This window comes from Zootoca vivipara, chromosome 10 (genome assembly GCF_963506605.1).
Source record: "Zootoca vivipara chromosome 10, rZooViv1.1, whole genome shotgun sequence".
NCBI classification, from domain to species: domain Eukaryota; kingdom Metazoa; phylum Chordata; class Lepidosauria; order Squamata; family Lacertidae; genus Zootoca; species Zootoca vivipara.
The window spans coordinates 17,217,136-17,239,224 of NC_083285.1; the positions used below are offsets into that span (position 1 = coordinate 17,217,136).

General features: G+C 41.3%; 1 protein-coding gene across 1 annotated transcript in view; it reads right to left on the reverse strand.

Annotated features, from left to right (window-relative positions):
• The window catches only part of ING3 (inhibitor of growth family member 3), a 29,372-nt gene extending 15,518 nt beyond the window's left edge, over nt 1-13,854 (reverse strand). Inside the window, exon 1 of the mRNA XM_035127711.2 lies at nt 13,203-13,854. The gene's annotated coding sequence lies outside the window, so the exon portion shown is untranslated. The remainder of the gene's footprint in view (nt 1-13,202) is intronic.
• Nucleotides 13,855-22,089: the final 8,235 nt, after the last annotated feature.

Here is a 22,089-nt window from a genome sequence, read left to right on the forward strand (position 1 = left end):
TCTCACTTCCATACATCACTACTGGGAAAACCATAGCTTTAACTATACGGACCTTTGTAGGCAAGGTGATGTCTCTGCTTTTTAAGATGCTGTCTAGGTTTGTCATTGCTTTTCTCCCAAGAAGCAGGCGTCTTTTAATTTCGTGACTGCTGTCACCATCTGCAGTGATCAAGGAGCCCAAGAAAGTAAAATCTCTCACTGCCTCCATTTCTTCCCCTTGTCGTACTCCTTTCCCAATTTTGAACCAATCAGTTGTTCCATATCCAGTTCTAACTGTAGCTTCTTGTCCCACATAGAGATTTCTCAGGAGACAGATGAGGTGATCAGGCACTCCCATTTCTTTAAGAACTTGCCATAGTTTGCTGTGGTCGGCACAGTCAAAGGCTTTTGCATAGTCAATGAAGCAGAAGTAGACATTTTTCTGGAACTCTCTAGCTTTCTACATAATCCAGCGCATGTTTGCTATTTGGTCTCTGGTTCCTCTGCCCCTTCGAAATCCAGCTTGCACTTCTGGGAGTTCTCGGTCCACATACTGCCTAAGCCTGCCTTGTAGAATTTTAAGCATAACCTTGCTAGCGTGTGAAATGAGCGCAATTGTGCGGTAGTTGGAGCATTCTTTGGCACTGCCCTTCTTTGGAATTGGGATGTAGACTGATCTTCTCCAATCCTCTGGCCATTGCTGAGTTTTCCATACTTGCTGGCATATTGGGTGTAGCACCTTAACAGCATCATCTTTTAAAATTTTAAATAGTTCAGCTGGAATATCATCACTTCCGCTGGCCTTGTTATTAGCAATGCTTTCTAAGGCCCATTTGACTTCACTCTCCAAGATGTCTGGCTCAAGGTCAGCAACCACACTACCTGAGGTGTACGAGACCTCCATATCTTTCTGGTATAATTCCTTTGTGTATTCCTGCCACCTCTTCTTGATGTCTTCTGCTTCTGTTAGGTCCTTACCACTTTTGTCCTTTATTATGGTGATCTTTGTACGAAATGTTCCTTTCATATCTCCAATTTTCTTGAACAGATCTCTGGTTTTCCCCATTCTATTGTTTTCCTCTATTTCTTTGCATTGCTCATTTAGGAAGACCCTCTTGTCTCTCCTTGCTATTTTTTGGAAATCTGCATTCAGTTTCCTGTATCTTTCCCTATCTCCCTTGCATTTTGCTTGCCTCCTCTCCTCCGCTATTTGTAAGGCCTCGTTGGACAGCCATTTTGCTTTCTTGCATTTCCTTTTCCTTGGGATGGTTTTCGTTGCTGCCTCCTGTGTAATGTTACGAGCCTCCATCCATAGTTCTTCAGGCATTCTGTCCACCAAATCTAAATCCTTAAACCTGTTCCTCACTTCCACTGTGTATTCATAAGGGATTTGATTTAGATTGTATCTTACTGGCCCAGTGGTTTTTCCTACTTTCTTCAGTTTAAGCTGGAATTTTGCTATAAGAAGCTGATGATCTGAGTTACTGTCAGCTCCAGGTATTGTTTTTGCTGACTGTATAGAGCTTCTCCATCTTTGGCTGCAGAGAATATAATCAATCTGATTTCGATGCTGCCCATTTGGTGATATCCATGTGTAGAGTCGTCTCTTGTGTTGTTGGAAAAGAGTGTTTGTGATGACCAGCTTGTTCTCTTGACAGAACTCTATTAGCCTTTGCCCTGCTTCATTTTGAACTCCAAGGCCAAACTTGCCAGTTGTTCCTTTTATCTCTTGATTCCCTACTTTAGCATTCCAATCCCCTGTAATGAGAAGAACATCCTTCTTTGATGTCATTTCTAGAAGGTGTTGTAAGTCTTCATAGAACTGGTCAATTTCACTTTCTTCAGCACCAGTAGTTGGTGCATAAACTTGGATTACTGTGATGTTAAAAGGTCTGCCTTGGATTCGTATCGAGATCATTCTGTCATTTTTGAGATTGCATCCCATTACAGCTTTTGCCACTCTTTTGTTGACTATGAGGGCCACTCCATTTCTTTTACGGGATTCTTGCCCACAGTAGTAGATATGATAGTCTCCCGAACTGAATTCACCCATTCCCTTCCATTTTAGTTCACTGATGCCCAGGATGTCAATATTTATTCTTGCCATCTCATTTTTCACCACATCCAGCTTACCATTATCCATGGTTCTTACATTCCAGGTTCCTATGCAATATTTTTCTTTACAGCATCGGACTTTCCTTTCGCTTCCAGGCATATCTGCAACTGAGCGACCTTTCGGCTTTGGCCCAGCCACTTCATCAGCTCTGAATCTACTTGTATTTGTCCTCCGCTCTTCCTCAGTAGCATGTTGGACGCCTTCTGACCTGAGGGGCTCATCTTCCAGCGTCATAACTTTTATATGCCTGTTGTCTTTGTCCATAGAGTTTTCTTGGCAGGGATACTGGAGTGGCTTGCCAATTCCTTCTCCAGGTGGATCACGTTTAGTCAAAACATAACTTCTCTAAGTTATTTAAGCCCCTTCGCCACGACAAGGCAGTGATCCATTCTGATTAGATATACTAAAATGAGCATACCCGATTTGGTTTGGCACCCTTTTCTAAGTATGAACACAGAAGAATCTCAAATTTACAAGAAGAACTGATAGAAGCATTCTGGCTACAATAGCAGATACCTGCACGTTATCCTGGATTACAGGTTATAGTACAAAAGTTTTTAATTGCATTTCCTTCATCGTATTTAGTGGATTGTGGGTTCAGTGCAGTCACTAATCCGTTAACTAAAAAAAAGAAAATGACTGCAGATAGCTAATCATGCTGATTTAAGAATGCTGCTGACAAAAATTAATAAATTGATAGTGCACCAGGCTCATCCTTCTCATTGGGATTATTTTTAATGTTGTTCGTGATTTTTATTTCAACATTTTCCTTCATTATCTTGATTTTCAGTGTGTAATGCAAATGCTACAAATTTTAAGAAATAATTGTATAATTTCAAGCGTCAAGCTGTCTTATTTACAACATCATCTTCCTTTGCTATGTTGTAGGATGTCGGTAGAAACATAGATACATGAAAGAACGCAAATTTGTCACTGCATCTTTCTTTGTTCGCTTAAAGAAGGTAGATTTCCGGTGCGGGAGGGGGGGGCTTAGATTTCACACACCCCCTGAAAAGGGGGTGGGGTAGGCCAAATAAGTTTAGGAACCTGCCTCTTCACAAGGATGCTTCTCGAGGTGATCCAGAAACTGCAGTTGGTTCAAAATATTGCTACAATATTTATATAAACATAGGTGATTAGAAAACCATTTCAAAACACATCCAAGCAATGGAATTATGAGCCGTGTCCATAATGCAGTCAACAGAAATGACAGTCTCACATGAAAACAAAGGATCATCTCAAAAGGAGAGGTGAAATGAGGGGAAATTGTCAGATAATCATTTGTTTCAGGCAATCACCTTTCTTTCTTGGTGCATCGCAAACTAATGGAATGTATTTCTATATTTTGCAGTGCTATTTCTGGAAGCCAGTGTGTGGTCTCAGATAATTTATTCGAATAGTGAGTGAGAGAATGGAGATGCCATTTGTCTTGGGGTTTCAATTCCTCTCTGACTCAAGCAATTATATCTTCATCTCTGTCTGTGTTAACTTCCTCGGCCACAAGTCCGTTGTCGAAATTACTTGCAGATTTCAGCTGCAAGAATGTTGGACGGTCATTGTTTAGATGTTAGCCAGCGAGGCTGGGAAATTTAATGATGACTGTCAAAAGTGGTGAGCACCTTCAAAGAAACCTGAACTTCTTTTTGGGAGACCTCCCACGCTGAGCTGTGTCACTTTTCTAGTAAGACAGAATTCAAAAATCGCCACAAGGACACTGTGCTGGCGTGGGCTCTTGAATTTAGTGGAAATTGTATTGGAGAAAACATGCCCAGGTCCGAGCTGTTTACAACTGCCTATCAACATATATTTTCTACCTATTGACCCAGCTGCTCTTAACCTTGGATTCTTAAGAATTTGAAATTTGACTTTTCCAAATATAGGATTAAAAAGGAAATAATAATAAAAAAAAGATTGGGGCAGGCTTCTTGCAAGGAAAGCGATCAATCCTAAACGCATAGAAAGAAAGCTTCCTGTACACATATCTGCAGTGGAAAAGATAACTGTGGTATATTCACCATCCTCTCTGTTTCAGTTTTACTGCCTTTCCTTGGTCCTGCAGAGATTGGCAGATACACGTCGTTCATATAAAGCATATCCAACATACAATTAAAGCACATAATGTTCCCTAAAGAATCCTGGGAATTGTAGTTCCCCCTTCTTCACATTTCAAATAAAATTCCTTGAGGAATGTGTGTTGGATGTGCTTTGAAAATAGGGTGTGGATCTGGCACATTACTTCTTGAGTGTACAATTCACTTCAGGTTTAAATCCAAAAAAAATGTTGCAACTACGGTAGATCTTTATGGCCAATGGGCTTGGGGTTCTTGTTTCGAAAACAGCAGTCCTCCTCTCCCACTTTGCTGTAGCAGCTTTAGAAGCTGTGGGAATGTTCAAGAGCCATTAAAAAACAAAAACACCCCATTTGTTTTGGATCCATATTTAATCGTATTCAGAGTACTGTAAACCAAATTAAACCAGGGTGTTTTCAAGGAGCATATGACTAAACCTGGTTCCAACTCGTGTTTAATTTTCCATAAAAGTTGTATCTTTTTTAGCGCAACTTGAGAAAGTTTTCAACATTTTTCTTACTATATTTTGAAAGTTTATCTTCTAGAACAACATTCTTAAGTGTCTAGAGAAACCCAGCCAGATGGAGAGGGTATACATTTCTTCTTCTTCTTCTTCTTTTTCTTCTTCTTCTTCTTCTTCTTCTTCTTCTTCTTCTTCTTCTTCTTCTTCTTCTTCTTCTTCTTCTTCTTCTTACAAAAAAGTTATGAGCATGTACACATACACAAGCAGCAAATCTAAACAAGTTCTCTTTGACTACTGACAACTTCCAATTCTGTTTATAAATTGTCCTTGGTAGGCAAATAAATTCATAACAACACCAAGGCTTGTTCATTTATCATTGTCACAGGGGAATCTAGATTGACAGTATCCTTTAAACGGTTCCCACTCTTTAACAGATGGATAAAGTTCATTTAAATTGCTTATACAAATCAACCATAATAGATATTGAATTCATCCCCACCACAAACCAAACTTTTATCATACCATTCCCCAGTGGATGAAATTTTTACTTGCCTTCCAATATTTTTACTTCCCTTCCAATATTTTGCTTGTGACAATATTTGCCTTTGCTGCGAGATGCTGTTGTCCAAAGCAACATTTTTGTCTAAAAGCACTGCACATAATCTTCTGATTCTCACGACAGTTATATGCATCTGCTGGGCATCGCCACAGATTGTGTTGTGTCATGCATTAAGGAAGGATGGACTTCAGAGGTTCATAATACTGTACAGTATATAGGTTCTTCAAACACAGTAGGAGATCAACAATACCAACTGTATATAGACAAAAAGGATTGGGTGAGGGATGGGTTTGGGGCTTAGGGTCCTGTGTTGGAGGGGGGCATAGGAGCCAACTCCTAGGGACAGGTCCCTTGGGCCCCCCAATAAAATATTTGAGGGGGGGTGCCATGTCATGTGATCGATAATGTGAGGCAGGGCTTATATGCTCCCCAATATTTTATCCAAGTTGGCACCCTGGGGGCGGGTTGGGGGCTTTCTGTGCTAGGCAGTGACAATAACAACCAACCAACAGACCTCCCAAAGACTTAGCAAGGCTCGTCACCAAAAAAGTAAGCCAGGGAGCAGGAGAAGGGTCTGCAACCACCAATAATAATAATAATAATAATAATAATAATAATAATAATAATAATAATTTTATTATTATGATGACTGATTGCAAGCATAATTCAAAATAATGAATGGATGAAGACTGTCCGATACGAAGAGGTTGACAACTCTTGTTACAACGCCCGGTTGGGTTGAATCGTAAATACCGTAAGTAGGGTCGTCCCCCCCCCCCCCCGTTGCAAATCAGTGTTTTTATTATGCCATTATTGTGGCAAACGGCATTGGATATTGCAATGTATTATGCTGTTATATTTGTTACAGTTTTTGAGCTTGTACCTTTTGTTTTTGTTTTTACTGTACTGTTGTCTGGTTTGAGGGTGGCCCTTGGCTAAGTGAAGATCTGATTTGAACAGCAGACAAGCAGAACAAAGTCCCACCAAGCACAATAGGACTTCGTCCTTAGTAACCGCAGCTCAGAAGGCAGGAGAAATCAATACCCAAAGCCTGGCAGCACAGAGATGTCCTGTTAAATGAGGGGGGAAAAGGCTGCTTCTTTTTTATTTTAAAAAATGGCACTGCACTGGCCATGCCCAAACTCTTAGGGGGGCATGAGGAACTTTTTCTGGCCCAAGTGGGGCAGATCCCAATCTTCCACCCCTGCAGGCCAAATTAGCTGACATTACTGTGATGTCAGGTGATGCCACACTTTGATTGTTTGGATTTGAACATGGGGCAGGGGCCGTTTGAAAACCCCATTTCAAACAGCCATGCATGCTCTTTAAGCCTCTAAAATCCAGCGGCTGAAAAAGTAGGGTGGGGCTGCTTGTAGAAGAGCTTTCAAACCACCCTGTGCTGCTCTTTGAAACTCCAGTTTGACTTCACATGGCTTGCATGCCAAGCGGGGAGGTCTGGCAGGGCCAGGGTTGGTTCGTGGGCTGGAGGTTCCCCATCCCTGGCTCTTGAACAGGCCTAAAGTTAGTTCTGCATCACAGAATGGAAAGCTCCATTGGTTAGAGCATGGTGCTGATCACTCCAAGGTTGCAGGCGCGATCCTTGAACGGGACATCTGCATTGCAGGGGGGTTGGACTAGATGATCCCCAGGGTCCCTTCCAACTCTACAATTCTGTGATTCTATGATCTTTGCCTTGGCTCACTTGAAATTACAAAAAACTACACAAAACTGAATTTTAAAATTAAAAATAATGAGGATTGCACTTGGATATGTATGATCGTGTGTCAGGGTAAATAAATTCTGCACCAACAGAATTCTGCAACCCACAAATTTTGACAAATTGCTTTTAACTATTGATAGGGAGGAGTACTAAAACCATATGCCCTGATCAGTAGTCACTTAGCAATCCATCTGGCTTTTTAGATTATACAAGAAATGCCCCGTTTAAAAAGCTGAAAATCACAAGATGTCATATTCTTTGGATTATTTTTTTATATGACCATTTTTTAAAAAATTACCTTTTCCTTAGGGCTTTTTAAAAGTATAATGAACGCAGAGCCCCACCAGGTAGGAGAGAGCATTCCACTTGCATTATCACCTGTGGCCAGCAGAGGGAGCAGACACACTGTCTGCAACAAGCACAGCAAGGCCCAAGACTGGACATCACAGCTGGAGAATATTTGCTAACTGGAGGAAGAAGCATAAACATGCAGTGTAGAATATTATCTTTGAAAAATAAAGAATAATCCAAAGATTATTTTGTTGGCATGCATTAATCCTGCAGATCTCAAAGGACCGCTTTGAATACAGGAGATAAAAGATTTAGCCTGCAATCGTTAAGCTGCTTTTAAAATTGATGTAGCAAAGTTGTGGAAATCTCGCTAATGGTTAATGGCTGGCCCTTGTGGATTTGAGAGGCAGCCAAAGTGGTTAAATTAAAAGAAACTTTGTTAGAATTTGTGAAGACTGGCAATGAAGTAGTATTTTCCAGGAATTTTGGTGCCTCTGGTAGAAAATCGAATCGGAGTCGTTCTCATTGTGATAAAAATACAATAATCAACTAACTGATCATTTAATGGCATTTAATTATTCCCACAAATCTACCACCTTGGGCAACCTACTTCACCTTCCTGAATGGTCCTGATTTCTCCCCACAAATGGGCTGCGCGTATAAACTTTGGGAATGCCTGCTTGGACATTGTGCGCCCAAACACAGAGCCCTCCTCCTAATTACAATGTAAATAAATAAATAAACAAGACAACCATCTTGTTTATTGAATAATAATAAATAAACAAGACAACCGTCTAATAATAACTAAACAATAAATTTATTAATTTAATTATTATTTTAATAATAATTATTAATTATTATATTATTATATTAATTTAATTATTATAATAATTTAATTATACTAATTTAAAATTAATTTATTAATTTAATTAATAATAAATTTATTAATAAATAAACAAGACAACCCTCAGCGCCCCCCCTCTGGTTGGAGGGAGGGGTCTGAGGCATGACAGGGTCTATTCGGGGTGGATCCATCACTAAATGCAGGTTTACACTGCGAGAAGCCCACTAGCAAGGTAAAAGGTAAATGTAAAGTTCCCCTGGGTGGTTAAGTCCAGTCAAAAGCAGCTATGGGGTTGCGGCGCTCATCTCGCTTTCAGGCCGAGGGAGCCGGCGTTTGTGCACAGACAGCTTTCCAGGTCATGTGGCCAGCATGACTAAAACCTCTTCTGGTGCAACGGGACACCGTGACGGAAACCAGAGCGCACGGAAATGCTGTTTACCTTCCCGACACAGCGGTACCTATTTATCTACTTGCACTGGTGTGCTTTTGAACTTCTAGGTTGGCAGGAGCTGGGACAGAGCAATGGGAACTCACCCCATCGTGGGGATTTGAACCGCCGACCTTCTGATCGGCAGGCCCAAAAGGCTCAGCGGTTTAGATCACAGTGCCACCTGCTAGCACTACGTAAAGCCCATTGCGCTCATAGAGTGCAGTGGGGGTTCCGGACGAGCTCAAAAGAAATCTGGGAGGGGGTGGGCTGTAGTTAGGCTGAGTCATGGGGCGTGCCACTGATTTAGATTGACAGCATTTTACTTAACACCAGGTCGGTTTCGCTTTCCCTCTCACTCTTGGAAAAGCCTTCGAATCTCCCACCCACCCGCCGCTGTGTTTAGGCTTAGACGACACTGCTTGCCCGTTCGCGGGGGTTGCCTGTATTCAGGGGCCCAGTAGGAATTTTGCCACTTGGCTGATTGGCTGTTGCCATTTGGTTTTTGCCTACTGTCAAGCAATTTGTCACAACTTGTTAGGTTGGCCATTAGGCTTTGGTTAAAAATTGGTATAGGAGGGGCATGGCATAAAATGCCTACCCTCCTTATAGAAGTATTCCGTTAAAGGAATCCTGGGGCTCAGGGACTCTAGTCCATTCATCCTGCCATAGGCAAGGATGGTGCGGCCATTACAGAGCCGAGCCTTGGGGAACACTCCTGGGGGGAAGAGAGTGTCTGTGAACAGTTCCTCCAATCCCTTGGGGTGTTTACTTGACTTACCTACCATTAGGTAAGTCGGAGCTGGTCCTGACCCAACCAGGGCAGATGGAATGGTCCTGACCCAACGGGGGTCAGATGGAAATGGTCCTGTCCCTTAGAGTGGACAGATGGATTAACCAAAGCCTAAGCCAACACTCAGAATTAATATGTATGTTAAATAATGTTGTGGCCAAAATAATGCCAAAAACCCAAACCTAAAATATAGTGTCAGTTGTGAGTTATTTCGGGATTTCTGGGAGCTTTGTCACGCAACTGGCACTTTGGACAGACACTTCCCTCCCAACCCCTCTAATGGGGTACCCTGTTATCGTCGCCGCAGGGAAAAGGGGAGTGGGTGAGTCATCATTTCACCACACCCCAATTGTATGAAAGACTATAGGATTCCGCCCAAGGCCTAACCTGCCAAAGCTGTGACTGGCGCTATGGGGAAGGCGAAACCTGCAGCACAGAAGAAATTCCTTCCTGGCCCCAAATACAGCGACCGTCAATAACCACAGCAAAGCCCACCTAGCTGAAAAGGAAATGGTTAATGCAGTAATAAATCCTGAATGGAGGGAGGGAAGGGTGGGTGACACTCCCAACTGACTGAATGAAGAGAGCTGGGTCGGCCAGGAAATATATATATACTGCTGCAGATTGGCTAATTCAAAGCAAAGCGTTTGGCAGGAACCCGTGATCCTCTGCGATGGCCGAGTGCGCAAAATGCTAAGCGGCCCAAGGGTGATAATTTTCACCCTTGCCCAGTCCAAAAGGTGATGGCAAACATATTTCTTAATTTATGCTTAGTAAGAGACATCTTGAACAGCTAGATATTATTGGGGGGTGGAGTCTTGAACACAGTCAGGTTTGTAGGAGACCGGGGATGTAAAGATGTTCAAAAGCCGTCATGATAGAAGACTGGTGACAGAATTGAGGAATGGACAGCTAGCATGCTTGCTGTAATAGAACTGTGGCATGCCATTAGAAACATTAAATGATGTCTTTCTACCCCCAGAAGAGCCTCAATCGCAATACAGTATTAGAATGCCCTTGTTCACACTTCATCAAAGATTCCGTTTCCATTAGTTCCCAAACAGAAGCCATTTATTGAAAACTTGCTCATTTGCTACATGTCTTTCCAAGTTTTACCAAATACATTCTGCTCCGTACTCTCAGCCCAAACCGGCATATTCTCCACTATATAGGTGGGTCACAAAGTCTCCATTTCAAACTTTGCAGTTGTAGCAAGATTTGTAATTATTCCTACTTTTGATTTTGGTTTGGAAAGTCTCTATCATCTATCTATCTATCTATCTATCTATCTATCTATCTATCTATCTATCTATCTATCTATATCTATTTATTTTAAATGTCCAACTTTGCAGTTGTAGCAAGATTCGCAAAGACACTTACATTTGATTTTGGACCAGTATATTCTATAACCTTCTATAACCTTATGAATCACGGCTCTCCAATACTTTTTTAATTTAGCACTTGGCCCACAAAGGATTTAAAATTATCTTCTGAAACGCCCCCCCAATAAATTGTGTATTAGCCAGCACTGTCAGGGAGCTTGCACCTAGACACCCCAAAGTGTTTGGCAACTGCAGCACAGAATGACAGCATGCTATGGTTTCTTGTTTTACTGTTAAGAATCCCAATGGGCACAGCCCACTGCAGGAACTTCCCCCGGGCAGGTGCCATTGAAATGAATGGGAGTTGTGTCAGAATAAAATAGGAGAGACCTATTGTGCTCTTTTCCAGCTCCAGTTCATTTCAGTGTTTTGCTTGTGCATTGAACTTCCTGGGTGTATTGTGCCGCAGGTCTATAGTCTAGAATCCTTCCTTCCTTAACAAATGGTTGAAATAAACGGCGCTTTTATTTACTTGCCTGTTGGGAACTTTACTTATTTAATAGCTGACTCTGTTTCAGTGCCGGCTTGGCACCGAAGCAGAATATAAAGCGAGAATTTCACTGTAGCACCGGAGATTCTTTATCTGGAGTAATGTTGATTGGAAATTCATCTCTATGAATAACATATTCCTGATTAGGAAACGGATAGCAGAAATGGTTAGAGCAATCCCTTTCACCGGGCATGTGCTAGACGAATTATTCAAAAGACTTCAGCCCTCAGGATATTTACAGGACTATAGTCTCCCGCCTTCCTTTTGCTGCTCAGTGATTTCTAAAAAAAATTATTTTGCCTGCGCCAGAGAGGTGCATCGTGGGTGCTGATTAGTTTGGCAACTCACAGCAGGTGGCAAGGGCGCAGAATTTCTGTTATTATTTGACGGTGAAAGCCTGGCTTAGAATGCAGTAAAATAACTTCCAATATAATAGCTGTTACATTATGACGTAACTCATTGCTGATTGACATTGACAGTTATTTAAAGTGCACGCCTATGCATGTTTACTCAGAAGTAAGGCCCACTGTGTCCAGAAGGAATGACTCCCTTGTAAGCATGTTATGATGGTAAAAAGGTAAGGCTAAAGGGACCCCTGACCGTTAGGTCCAGTTGCGGATGACTCTGGGGTTGTGGCGCTCATCTTGCTTTACTGGCCAAGGGAGCTGGCATACAGCTTCTGGGTCATGTGGCCAGCATGACTAAGCCACTTCTGGCGAACCAGAGCAGCGCACGGAAACACCGTTTACCTTCCGGCCGGAGCGGTACCTATTAATCTTCTTGCACTTTGACGTGCTTTTGAACTGCTAGGTTGGCAGGAGCAGGGACCAAGCAACGGGAGCTCACGCCATCGTGGGGATTCAAACCGCTGACCATCTGATCGGCAAATCCTAGTTCAGGCATCCCCAAACTTCGGCCCTCCAGATGTTTTGGACTACAATTCCCATCTTCCCCGACCACTGGTCCTGTGAGCTAGGGATCATGGGAGTTGTAGGCCAAAACATCTGGAGAGCCACAGTTTGGGGATTCTTACTGCATTCAAGCTCCCCCCCCCAATGCTATTTGAGGGGTGCAGATAACAAAGGATAACAAAGGACATGGAGGGAGGGAGGGAGAATTAAAATGTGACACTGGAGGGCAGAGCAGAGCAACTAGCAACCAGTAGCAGGGAAAGAAACAATGTTTTGGAAAAATGGTGTGGCCAGGAATTACTTACATTTAATGAAAAAACAACAGCAGCAGCAGCAGCAGCAGCAACAACAACAACGTAAAAAGATGTTTTAATTTTCGTATGCCCTGTGATGTTTTAGAATGACATATCTAGCATCATTCTAATAAGGGAAAATAACATTAAACAGGTCAGTGCAGATCCAGCCTTACTTCCCATGACAGCACCTAACAACATGGTAAGTGTTGCCTTCATAATTTACACAACATTTTGCAGATTCATACCATGGGCTGCAATATGGAGAAACAAAACAACTCAGGCAGGGGGTTCTGCTTAGCAAATATAACTATGGCATATTTACTTTCTGGCCAAGAACCTATCGGCCGTTCACTCTTAAACTGTGCCTTTAGAGATGGGACAGTTTCGTGCAGCATATTTCCTTCTTCATATAACACCACGGTCGTAGTTGGGGCAACTGACCCCAGCCATCTTCATATGGCAGAACGCTTCTTTAGCCCAACTGGGGGGTGGGGAATCGTGATTAAACTTTCCAATTCTATTGCAGCTAAAACATTAGCGTGCTGTTCATCTTATATATGCACTTTATCTGAAAATAAATATGGAGCGCTAATTCTTAAATCCAAGTGATTTATATACTGGAACCAGAGTACTTTTAAATGGCAAGACTTCCACAGTAAACAGGATTAACACAAACCAGCCTGCCGCAGGATCACAATGATGAATTAGTCTAAAAAGCTGCAGATTTACAGTTATTATTAATGGGACTGTTATGCAAAGAATGCCTGCACTTAGTCACTTAAATGGCAAAAAAAAAGATAGTTTGTGCAAGAATAATCCATTGTAAAACCGCATAAACAGCTATGTTTCCCATGAATCTTACCATTTTATGGTGTAGCTTTTGTGGCTGCTTGGTCTTCCTTTTCACCATCCGTCCTCTTTCTGCATCATGCTAAATTTAAGACTTATCACAAACATGGCATCTTGTGCAAACCTGTAGCCACTTCGGCTGATTTTAATGGCTGCCAAGTGGAAGAGAGTCACAAGTATATTCATAAGAGGGGAACCAAAAGTTGAAATACTTGTTGAAGTACCAACCAGCACAGCCAATGGTAAAGGACGCCTGGATGGTTAAGTCCAGTCAAAGGTGACTATGCGGTGTGGCGCTCATCTCACTTTCTGACTGAGGGACTAGCTTGGCAGGAGCTGGGACAGAGCAATGGGAGCTCACTCCATTGCGGGGATTCAAACCGCTGACCTTCTGATTGGCAAGTGCAAGGGGCTCAGTGGTTTAGACGACAATGCCACCCTGGAAGTTGTAGTTACCAGGAAAAGATTCCCACACCTGCTGCAATGCTTCTAGGAATCGCAGGATGTGAAAGTGCTGACACATTCTGCTCGCAAGCTTCCCATTGGCATCCCATTGGCCACTGTGAGAGCAGGATGCTGAGCTAGAGAGGCCTGATCCAGCCTGGGTTGTTTTTTTTTTTAAGAAAAAACAACAAAATTCTTATGTAGCGTTTGCTCCAAACCGAAGAACGCAAAACGTACGAGGTTCCTGCAGCAATTACACCATTTCGATTAGCGAAGTTCTGCCCTCAGGGTCACAGAGACCCATGTAGGTCCCCAGTGGATTAGGTAGAAAAGTGAAGATTGACCAACCTTGACTGTTCAAAAGCAACCCTTGGATTCTCAAATATTTGCCTAAATCTGTAAGGAATTGCAAAACAGGGACAAACTAACCTGGCCACACCACGGGGGAATAGAAAGTACCGTATTTTTCTGTGTATAAGACCAGGTTTTTTTCCTTTAAAATAATGTCAAAAATTAGGGGGGGGGTCTTATACTCTGGGCCATTTCCCCCCATTTTCTTAAATCTGAGTCTCCCAAAATAGAGGGCACCTTATACATGGGGGCATCTTATAGACGGAAAAATACGGTATTCCCAAAGAGAGAAAGAGGGTGAAGTATAGAGCTACATTCAGAAAAGGGTACATTGCTCTTTTCCACATCTTATTTTTTAATTGTCCCCCCTATCGACTGAAAGTCCCCTGGGCGAAGACTTATATCAGTTTCAGATGCTGCACAACATCTAAAGCACTCCTGCCATGGTTTCCCTAATCATTCCTCTAGCATGTTATCATATCCAGCAAGAATATATTTCTCAATGAAGCAAAGGGGTTATATCTCCCAACTTGAACAAGATATATTGCAAATGTATGCCAAGTAGAATGAAAAACATACATTGCAATCCGTTTTGTGGGAATGTCCTCATATCGAACATTCGGGTGAATGATGCTAGCTAATGTGACCCAAAGCTCTGAATTAAGGAGACGCGAAATTCCATTAGACTGGTGACTTATGGCTGCTCAAATTGCTTGGTGACCTCCAAAGTTACAGGACAGATGTAGTTTGCTTTCTTTATTTACTGATCCTGGCTCATAAATGGATTGGACAATAGAGACAGCTCCCTTGTGAGATTCTTAGTTGAACTTGACTGAAGAATGCCTTCCCCTTGAAAACATAATATTTAGTTTCCAGCAGGGAACAGTGGGATACTGTTTTGTGCTATCTGGGGAAGAAGAAAATTAGATTATCATAATAGTGCTAAGATGGCTTTCTGTGGACAAAATACAAGACCTACCTATACAGAGATTTCTCCACAATGGGTCTTTCTTTCTTTCTTTCTTTCTTTCTTTCTTTCTTTCTTTCTTTCTTTCTTTCTTTCTTTCTTTCTTTCTTTCTTTCTTTCTTTCTTCTTGGGAACTGCTTACGGTGATACATGCCGAATGCAGCTAATTTATCATTTTCAGTCTACATTTGAGAGCCACAAAAAGATCTGAGCATTGATTTCACTGGCCCTGAGCAGCCTGGACTCTGTTTTACGTCGTGAACAAGAGTCTATGAACCATTTTAAAGGAAGCATCAGACAAATAAGCTGTGATTCCCCAAACATGTGGCTCAGAAACTGCACATGAGAACCAATACCATAGAGCAGCTATTCCTCTCTGTGAAAGCATTTGCAGCAGCAAAACCTCTGACAAAAACCTGCTTGGAAGCGCGCATTTTAATTTAGTGTGCATAACATACCCCCCAACAATTCTCTGATGAAAATAGGGATGTCCTATTCAACAACAACAGAAACAAAAACAACTTTATTGTTTATGCCCTGCCCATCTAACTGGGTTGCCCCAGCCACTCTGGGCAGCTTCCAACATATATAAAAACATAATAAAACATTAAACGTTTTTTTAAAAAACCAAACTTCCCTATACAGTCATACCTCGGTTTAAGTACGCCTCGGTTTGAGTATTTTCAGTTTAAGTACTCCGCGGACTCATCTGGAATGGATTAATCCACTTTCCATTACTTTCAATGGGAAAGTTCGCTTCAGGTTAAGTACGCTTCAGTTTAACTACTCCACGGACCGTCTGGAATGGATTAATCCACTTTTCATGACTTTCAGTGGGAAAGTTCGCTTCAGGTTAAGTACGCTTCAGGTTAAGTACAGACTTCCGGAACCAATTACACTCATACTTCGGGTTAAGTACGCTTCAGGTTGAGTACTCCGCGTGCGGACCCGTCTGGAACAGATTAATCCACTTTCCATTACTTTCAATGGGAAAGTTCGCTTCAGGTTAAGTACGCTCCAGGTTAAGTACAGACTTCCGGAACCAATTGTGTTTGTAAACCAAGGTACAGTACCACTTTCTGCATAGCTACTTTTCTCCTTGGCTCAGGAGTTGCATAACTCCATACCCTCCGACATTTATCCGATGAAAATAGGAGCTCAAAGAAACGATGACCAGGATGCGATGGATCTCTTGATATATCTAGTGCCTTTCCGTGAAACCTGATGGTATAGAAATGTTCTAACGTAGAGAGTGAACAACCAATGATACTCTCTGCTGTTTAAATAATTCTGCACAACACTATCCTTTCGGGAGAAGTGCAGCTTCTGTACCTCAGGGGGGAGCTGCGCCAGGTGCAAGCACTACAGCCAAGGCACAGCGCCTTCTGGCTCCGATGGAGGAGTCTGCTGTGGGGCGCCTGTTTGCGCCCAGCCGCGTTGCGTTGCGTTTGTTGACTGAGCTAAAAAGTTTCAATACATATTATGTTGACTTGTTGAGGTTAATTAATTGTCAGACAAAGTCATTAAACTCATTTTAAATAATATTTTTTTAAAAAAGTGTCGTGAACCCCAATTATTTATTTCAAAAACACATATTTTTGCCATTTTGTCACCACCACCCCTCAGTGATGACACCCGAGCCGGACAGCACCCATCGCACACCCTTTCCTATGCCAGGTGGGAAGCAGCACCTTACATGCCTCCTTTTTTAAGATTTATACTTTTCAAGTTTATACATTTCACTAATTTTACAATCATTTTGACATTTCAAAGCTTGACTCATTTATTCATCTACTCTAAATATATACTCTTATGAAACTGCAGGTTATTACAATAATCCTGCCTATGTTCTTATCTGTTTACAATTTATCTGTAAACATTCAATAAACCATTTCCATTCTTTTGTAAAAAGTTTGCTATCTTGATTTCTTATTTTTCTGGTTTTGCCATTTCTTCATATTCCATCAGTTTTTTGTATCCATTCTCCCTTTACTGGGACTTTTGCTTCTTTCCATTTAGGGGCAAGTAACATTCTTGCCACTGTAGTAGCATACATGAATAAGTTTCTATACAGTTTAGGTAGTTCTGTCCCTATAATTCCCAAAAGAAGCGATTTTGGTTTTTTTTTTTTACAAAGGTTATTTTAAACATCCTTTTCATTTCATTGTACTGTATATCATTTCCCAGTAAGCTTTAACCTTACTACAAGACCACCACATATGATAAAAAAACTTGCTTTCTCTTTACATTTCCAACACTTATTTGATTTAGATTTATACATTTTTGCCAATTTACTCGACATCAATATATCATTTTTATACAATTTTCTCTTAGACCACAACATGCTGTAAATTCCACAATCGTTCCCATGCTTCCATAGCTATATTATTGCCTTATGTATCATTGAGTATTTTACTTGCTCATCCTTTGTCTCCCATTCCAGTAATAATAATAAAGCCTCCTAGGACTTGGCAAGAGGAGGCAGCACACACAAAAAATGGCGGCACAAAATGGACTCCCCACTTTTACTCCCTTTTCCTAAGAGATATCATATTAAAGTGTGGAGTGTATTTTGGGTTTCACAACTTTAGAAGCAATTTCTTCTAAAATGAGGCTGAGTGAGATTATTGTTTTTCTTTCACCACAGCCTGATTAAATTTGGCGAGGAGACGAGGGATCAGATTCAAATTCTCTGAAATTATACGGCCTTAAGCTTCCAGTTGGCGATCTCCGTTATATATAATTAGGCTGAGGGGATTTAAAATTACTGACATTTGCACTCGGTTAACAACACCAGCATTTCCAGCATGGCAGATCGGGTTTTTTTTGTGATTTTCTTTTTTCAATGGAAGTCTTAAGTAATGCTTTTGCAGCTATAATATGACTTTAGAAAGGTAGCCTCACTTTTAAATGTGTAAAAAAAAAAATTCACGGCACATTACAAATCAGGGTCTGGCTGTTTCAAGCTGGAGTTTAAAAATACATTTCCAGAGGGCAAGTTCTTATGCACAGAAAGCAGAATAGAAAACTGTTTAATACCCACTGCATTTGGGAATTAAAGAGAACAACACTCCAACTTCATTTTAAAATTGCTCCTGCCTTTTGTATAATCTTATCAAAGTGTGAAATATCAAAGCTATAAAACCTTCAGTTTAATAGGGATTTTAAAAATCTGTATAAATACAAGCTTGAATTTTTTTCTGGAAACTAATCCCTATGAATTTCTTAGGGTGTTTTTTTTCTTTTTAAAAAAATAAGGGATTCCCACTACCCACTCCCAAAAGCAATAGCAATACAGCTTGGCTATACATGCCTTATAATCAGAAAATTACTATCATTTGCTGCTTCAGTAAACAGAAAGAAAATAGCAACACACAATGGAGTTTTCATATCAGATAACAGACATAAACGTACCAGCTGCTCCTTTTGCTGCATATAATTATCTGTATTCCACAACTTTTTTTAATCTTTTGGTTTCAATATACTTGTACTGCTGGGATAGCTCAGTTGGTAGAGCATGAGACTCTTAATCTCAGGGTTGTGGGTTTGAGCCCCACATTGGGCAAGAGGTTCCTGCCCTTCTGGGGGTTGGACTAGATGATCCTCATGGTTACTTCCATGTTTCTATTTTTTTTCTCCTTTCTAGGTCTCACTGCTTACCAGTATACGACTTTTTACATTGTCATTTGCCTGTCTCAGCAGCACAATCTTATGCCTTTTGAATCAGGACTAAGGAGGCAACCCTAATCCTATTTTCTTGGGTGTAAACATAATCAAATTCAATTGGACTTCACTGAACTTTGTGGGAATTACTTCTATTTAAAAATGTCTAAGATTTAACACCGTTGTAGTTAAGCAGATATACAGCTATACAAGCCGTTAGGGAAATCTTAATTCTCTGGCTGTAATTGGCTGTGTGGCATTTAGAGTTACTGCATTCAACTCTCCTCCAGATATTGAGGATTACAACTCCCATCAGTCCTGACCAATGACCATGCTGGGAATGATGGGAGTTGGAGTCCAAAACATCTGGAAGCTACCTCTGAATATATATTTGCCTATGTCTTATGCATATTTACTTGGGAATAAGTCCCGTTGAACTCCGTGGATTTTTGAGTAAATATGCCTAAGTTCAAGCAGCAAATAACATAGCTGGGTGTTTTTTTTTTGCTCTACCTGAAACCATGTGATGTATTTGTGTTGCAACATTCTTGGCTAGCTTTAAGGTGGATCAATTTATTTTTTTCCAATAATTGTGAAGTATCGGGCATGCTGTGATATCCTTTAAATAAGAGTATTTAAACATTTCCCCAAAGAAAGAAAGAAAGAAAGCTGATTGTATTGCTTCATCTTTAAATCTTGTTCCTAAAAGCATTGCAGAAAAGAGTTGGAGAGCAGTTTTGAATGGCAGGGGATCGGAATGGAGGATTTTATTTGTACATGTTAAATTTGCTTTGTTTTTTTAAAAAATTATAATGTGTGTGTGTGTTTAAATTAAACAAGACTGTTACCTCCTCCAATCATTGGTGATTATAAATGGAATCAAGAAATCCGCCATAGACATAAGAAAGAGTGGACATCTGGAGGCCTAATACTGTATGTGATTCAGGTCAGCTTTGCATCTTACAAATAGTTGTGCCTTTGACCATTTATGCCACTTCGCTTGGCTGGAAGGCACTCATAACTTGCGCTGGAGCTGATCTACATGCATATGCCAGCTGATGACTCTGGACCAACTTTTGAATAAAGCAGAATAACAACTGGAATTTGGCTTAGTAAAGAGAGCCAATTGTCAGTTTCTCAACTTAAGCGCCTCACATCCATTTTGGGGACCTGCTATCAGGGCAGCATCTACTCTACCAAAACTCCTTGGAAGATCTGCTTGGGTTCCCTGGCCTGCCAAAGCCAGTGTCCTTTTTATATAGCTGGTTCTTAGACAGCTTTAAGATAAATATATCATACCTTTGCGAAGAGTGAAATGGATAGTTGGAATGCCTCGTTCAACCGAAGCCCTGGCCCAGAGCATTCTAGTCTATCAAAAGATCCTCCTTTGATCCGATCGTAAGTCTTATGCAACAAAAACCAATGTTGACATATCAGACGTCACAGAGGCTCCACCATAAATTATTTTTATCCCTGACATGTTGGTGATGTGGGGCAGAAATCAGGTTCACATGGGGTTGTGGAGTTGCCCGCCACACACCTCTTTTGAGATCCAGCTCCGAGGGCCTTCTGGCGGTTCCCTCACGGCGAGAAGTCAAAATGCAGGGATCCAGGCAGAGGGCCTTCTCAGTAGTGGCACCCACCCTGTGGAATGCCCTCCCATCAGATGTCAAGGAGAAAAAGAACTATAGTCATACCTTGGTTTAAGTATGCTTCGGTTTGAGTACTTTCAGTTTAAGTACTCCGTGGACCCATCTGGAATGGATTAATCCACTTTTCATTACTTTCAATGGGAAAGTTCGCTTCAGGTTAAGTACGCTTCAGTTTAAGTACTCCGCAGACCGCCTGGAACGGATTAATCCACTTTCCATTACTTTCAGTGGGAAAGTTCGCTTCAGGTTAAGTACGCTTCAGGTTAAGTACAGACTTCCAGAACCAATTGTGTACTTAAACCAAGATACCACTGTACGCAACTTTCAGAAGACATCTGAAGGCAGCCCTGTATCAGAAACATTTTAATGTTTGATGTTTTATTCATATGTGTTGGAAGCCTCCCAGAATGGCTGGGGCAACCCAGTCAGATGGGTGGGGTACAAATAAATTTTTGTTGCTGCTGCTGTTATATTGGGGTGAAATCTTGGTAGTTATCTTAGTCCTGGCAACCTTACTGCATTTCAAAGATATACATGTTTTGCTGATTACTATTTGGAATTTTCAAATGGGCCTTAGAAAGCACTGCTAATAACAAGGCCAGTGGAAGTGATGATATTTAAGATTTTAAAAGATGATGCTGTTAAGGTGCTACACTCAATATGCCAGCAAGTTTGGAAAACTCAGCAGTGGCCAGAGGATTGCAGAAGATCAGTCTACATCCCAATCCCAAAGAACAGCAGTGCCAAAGAATGCTCCAACTACTGCACAATTGGGCTCATTTCACATGCTAGCAAGGTTATGCTTAAAATTCTAAAAGGCAGGCTTAAGCAGTATGTGGACCAAGAACTCCCAGAAGTGCAAGCTGGATTTCGAAGGGGCAGAGGAACCAGAGACCAAATTGCAAACATGCGCTGGATTATGAAGAAAGCTAGAGAGTTCCAGAAAAATATCTATTTCTGTTTCATTGACTACACAAAAGCATTTGACTGTGTCAACCACAACAAGCTATGGCAAGTTCTTAAAGAAATGGGAGTGCCTGATCACCTCATCTGTCTCCTGAGAAATCTGTATGTGGGACAAGAAGCTACAGTTAGAACTGGACATGGAATAACTGATTGGTTCAAAATTGGGAAAGAAGTATGACAAGGCTGTATATTGTCTCCCTGCTTATTTAACTTATATGCAGAATTCACCATGCAAAAGGCTGGACTGGATGAATCCCAAGCCGCAATTAAGATTGCTGGACGAAATATCAACAACCTCAGATATGCTGATGACACAACCTTGATGGCAGAAAGTGAGGAGGAATTAAAGAGCCTTTTAATGAAGGTGAAAGAGGAGAGCACAAAATATGGTCTGAAGCTCAACATCAATGAAACTAAGATCATTGCCACTGGTCCCATCAAATCCTGGAAAATAGAAGGGGAAGAAATGGAGGCAGAGAGAGATTTTACTTTCTTGGGTTCCATGATCACTGCAGATGGTGACAGCAGTCACGAAATTAAAAGACACCTTCTTCTTGGGAGAAAAGCAATGACAAACCTAGACAGCATCTTAAAAAGCAGAGACATCACCTTGCCGACAAAGGTCCATATAGTTAAAGCTATGGTTTTCCCAGTAGTGATGTATGGAAGTGGGAGCTGGACCATAAAGAAGGCTGATCGCCGAAGAATTGATGCTTTTGAATTATGGTGCAGGAGAAGACTCTTGAGAGTCCCATGGACTGCAGGAAGATCAAACCTATCCATTCTGAAGAAAATCAGCCCTGAGTGCTCACTGGAAGGACAGATCGTGAAGCTGAGGCTCCAATACTTTGGCCACC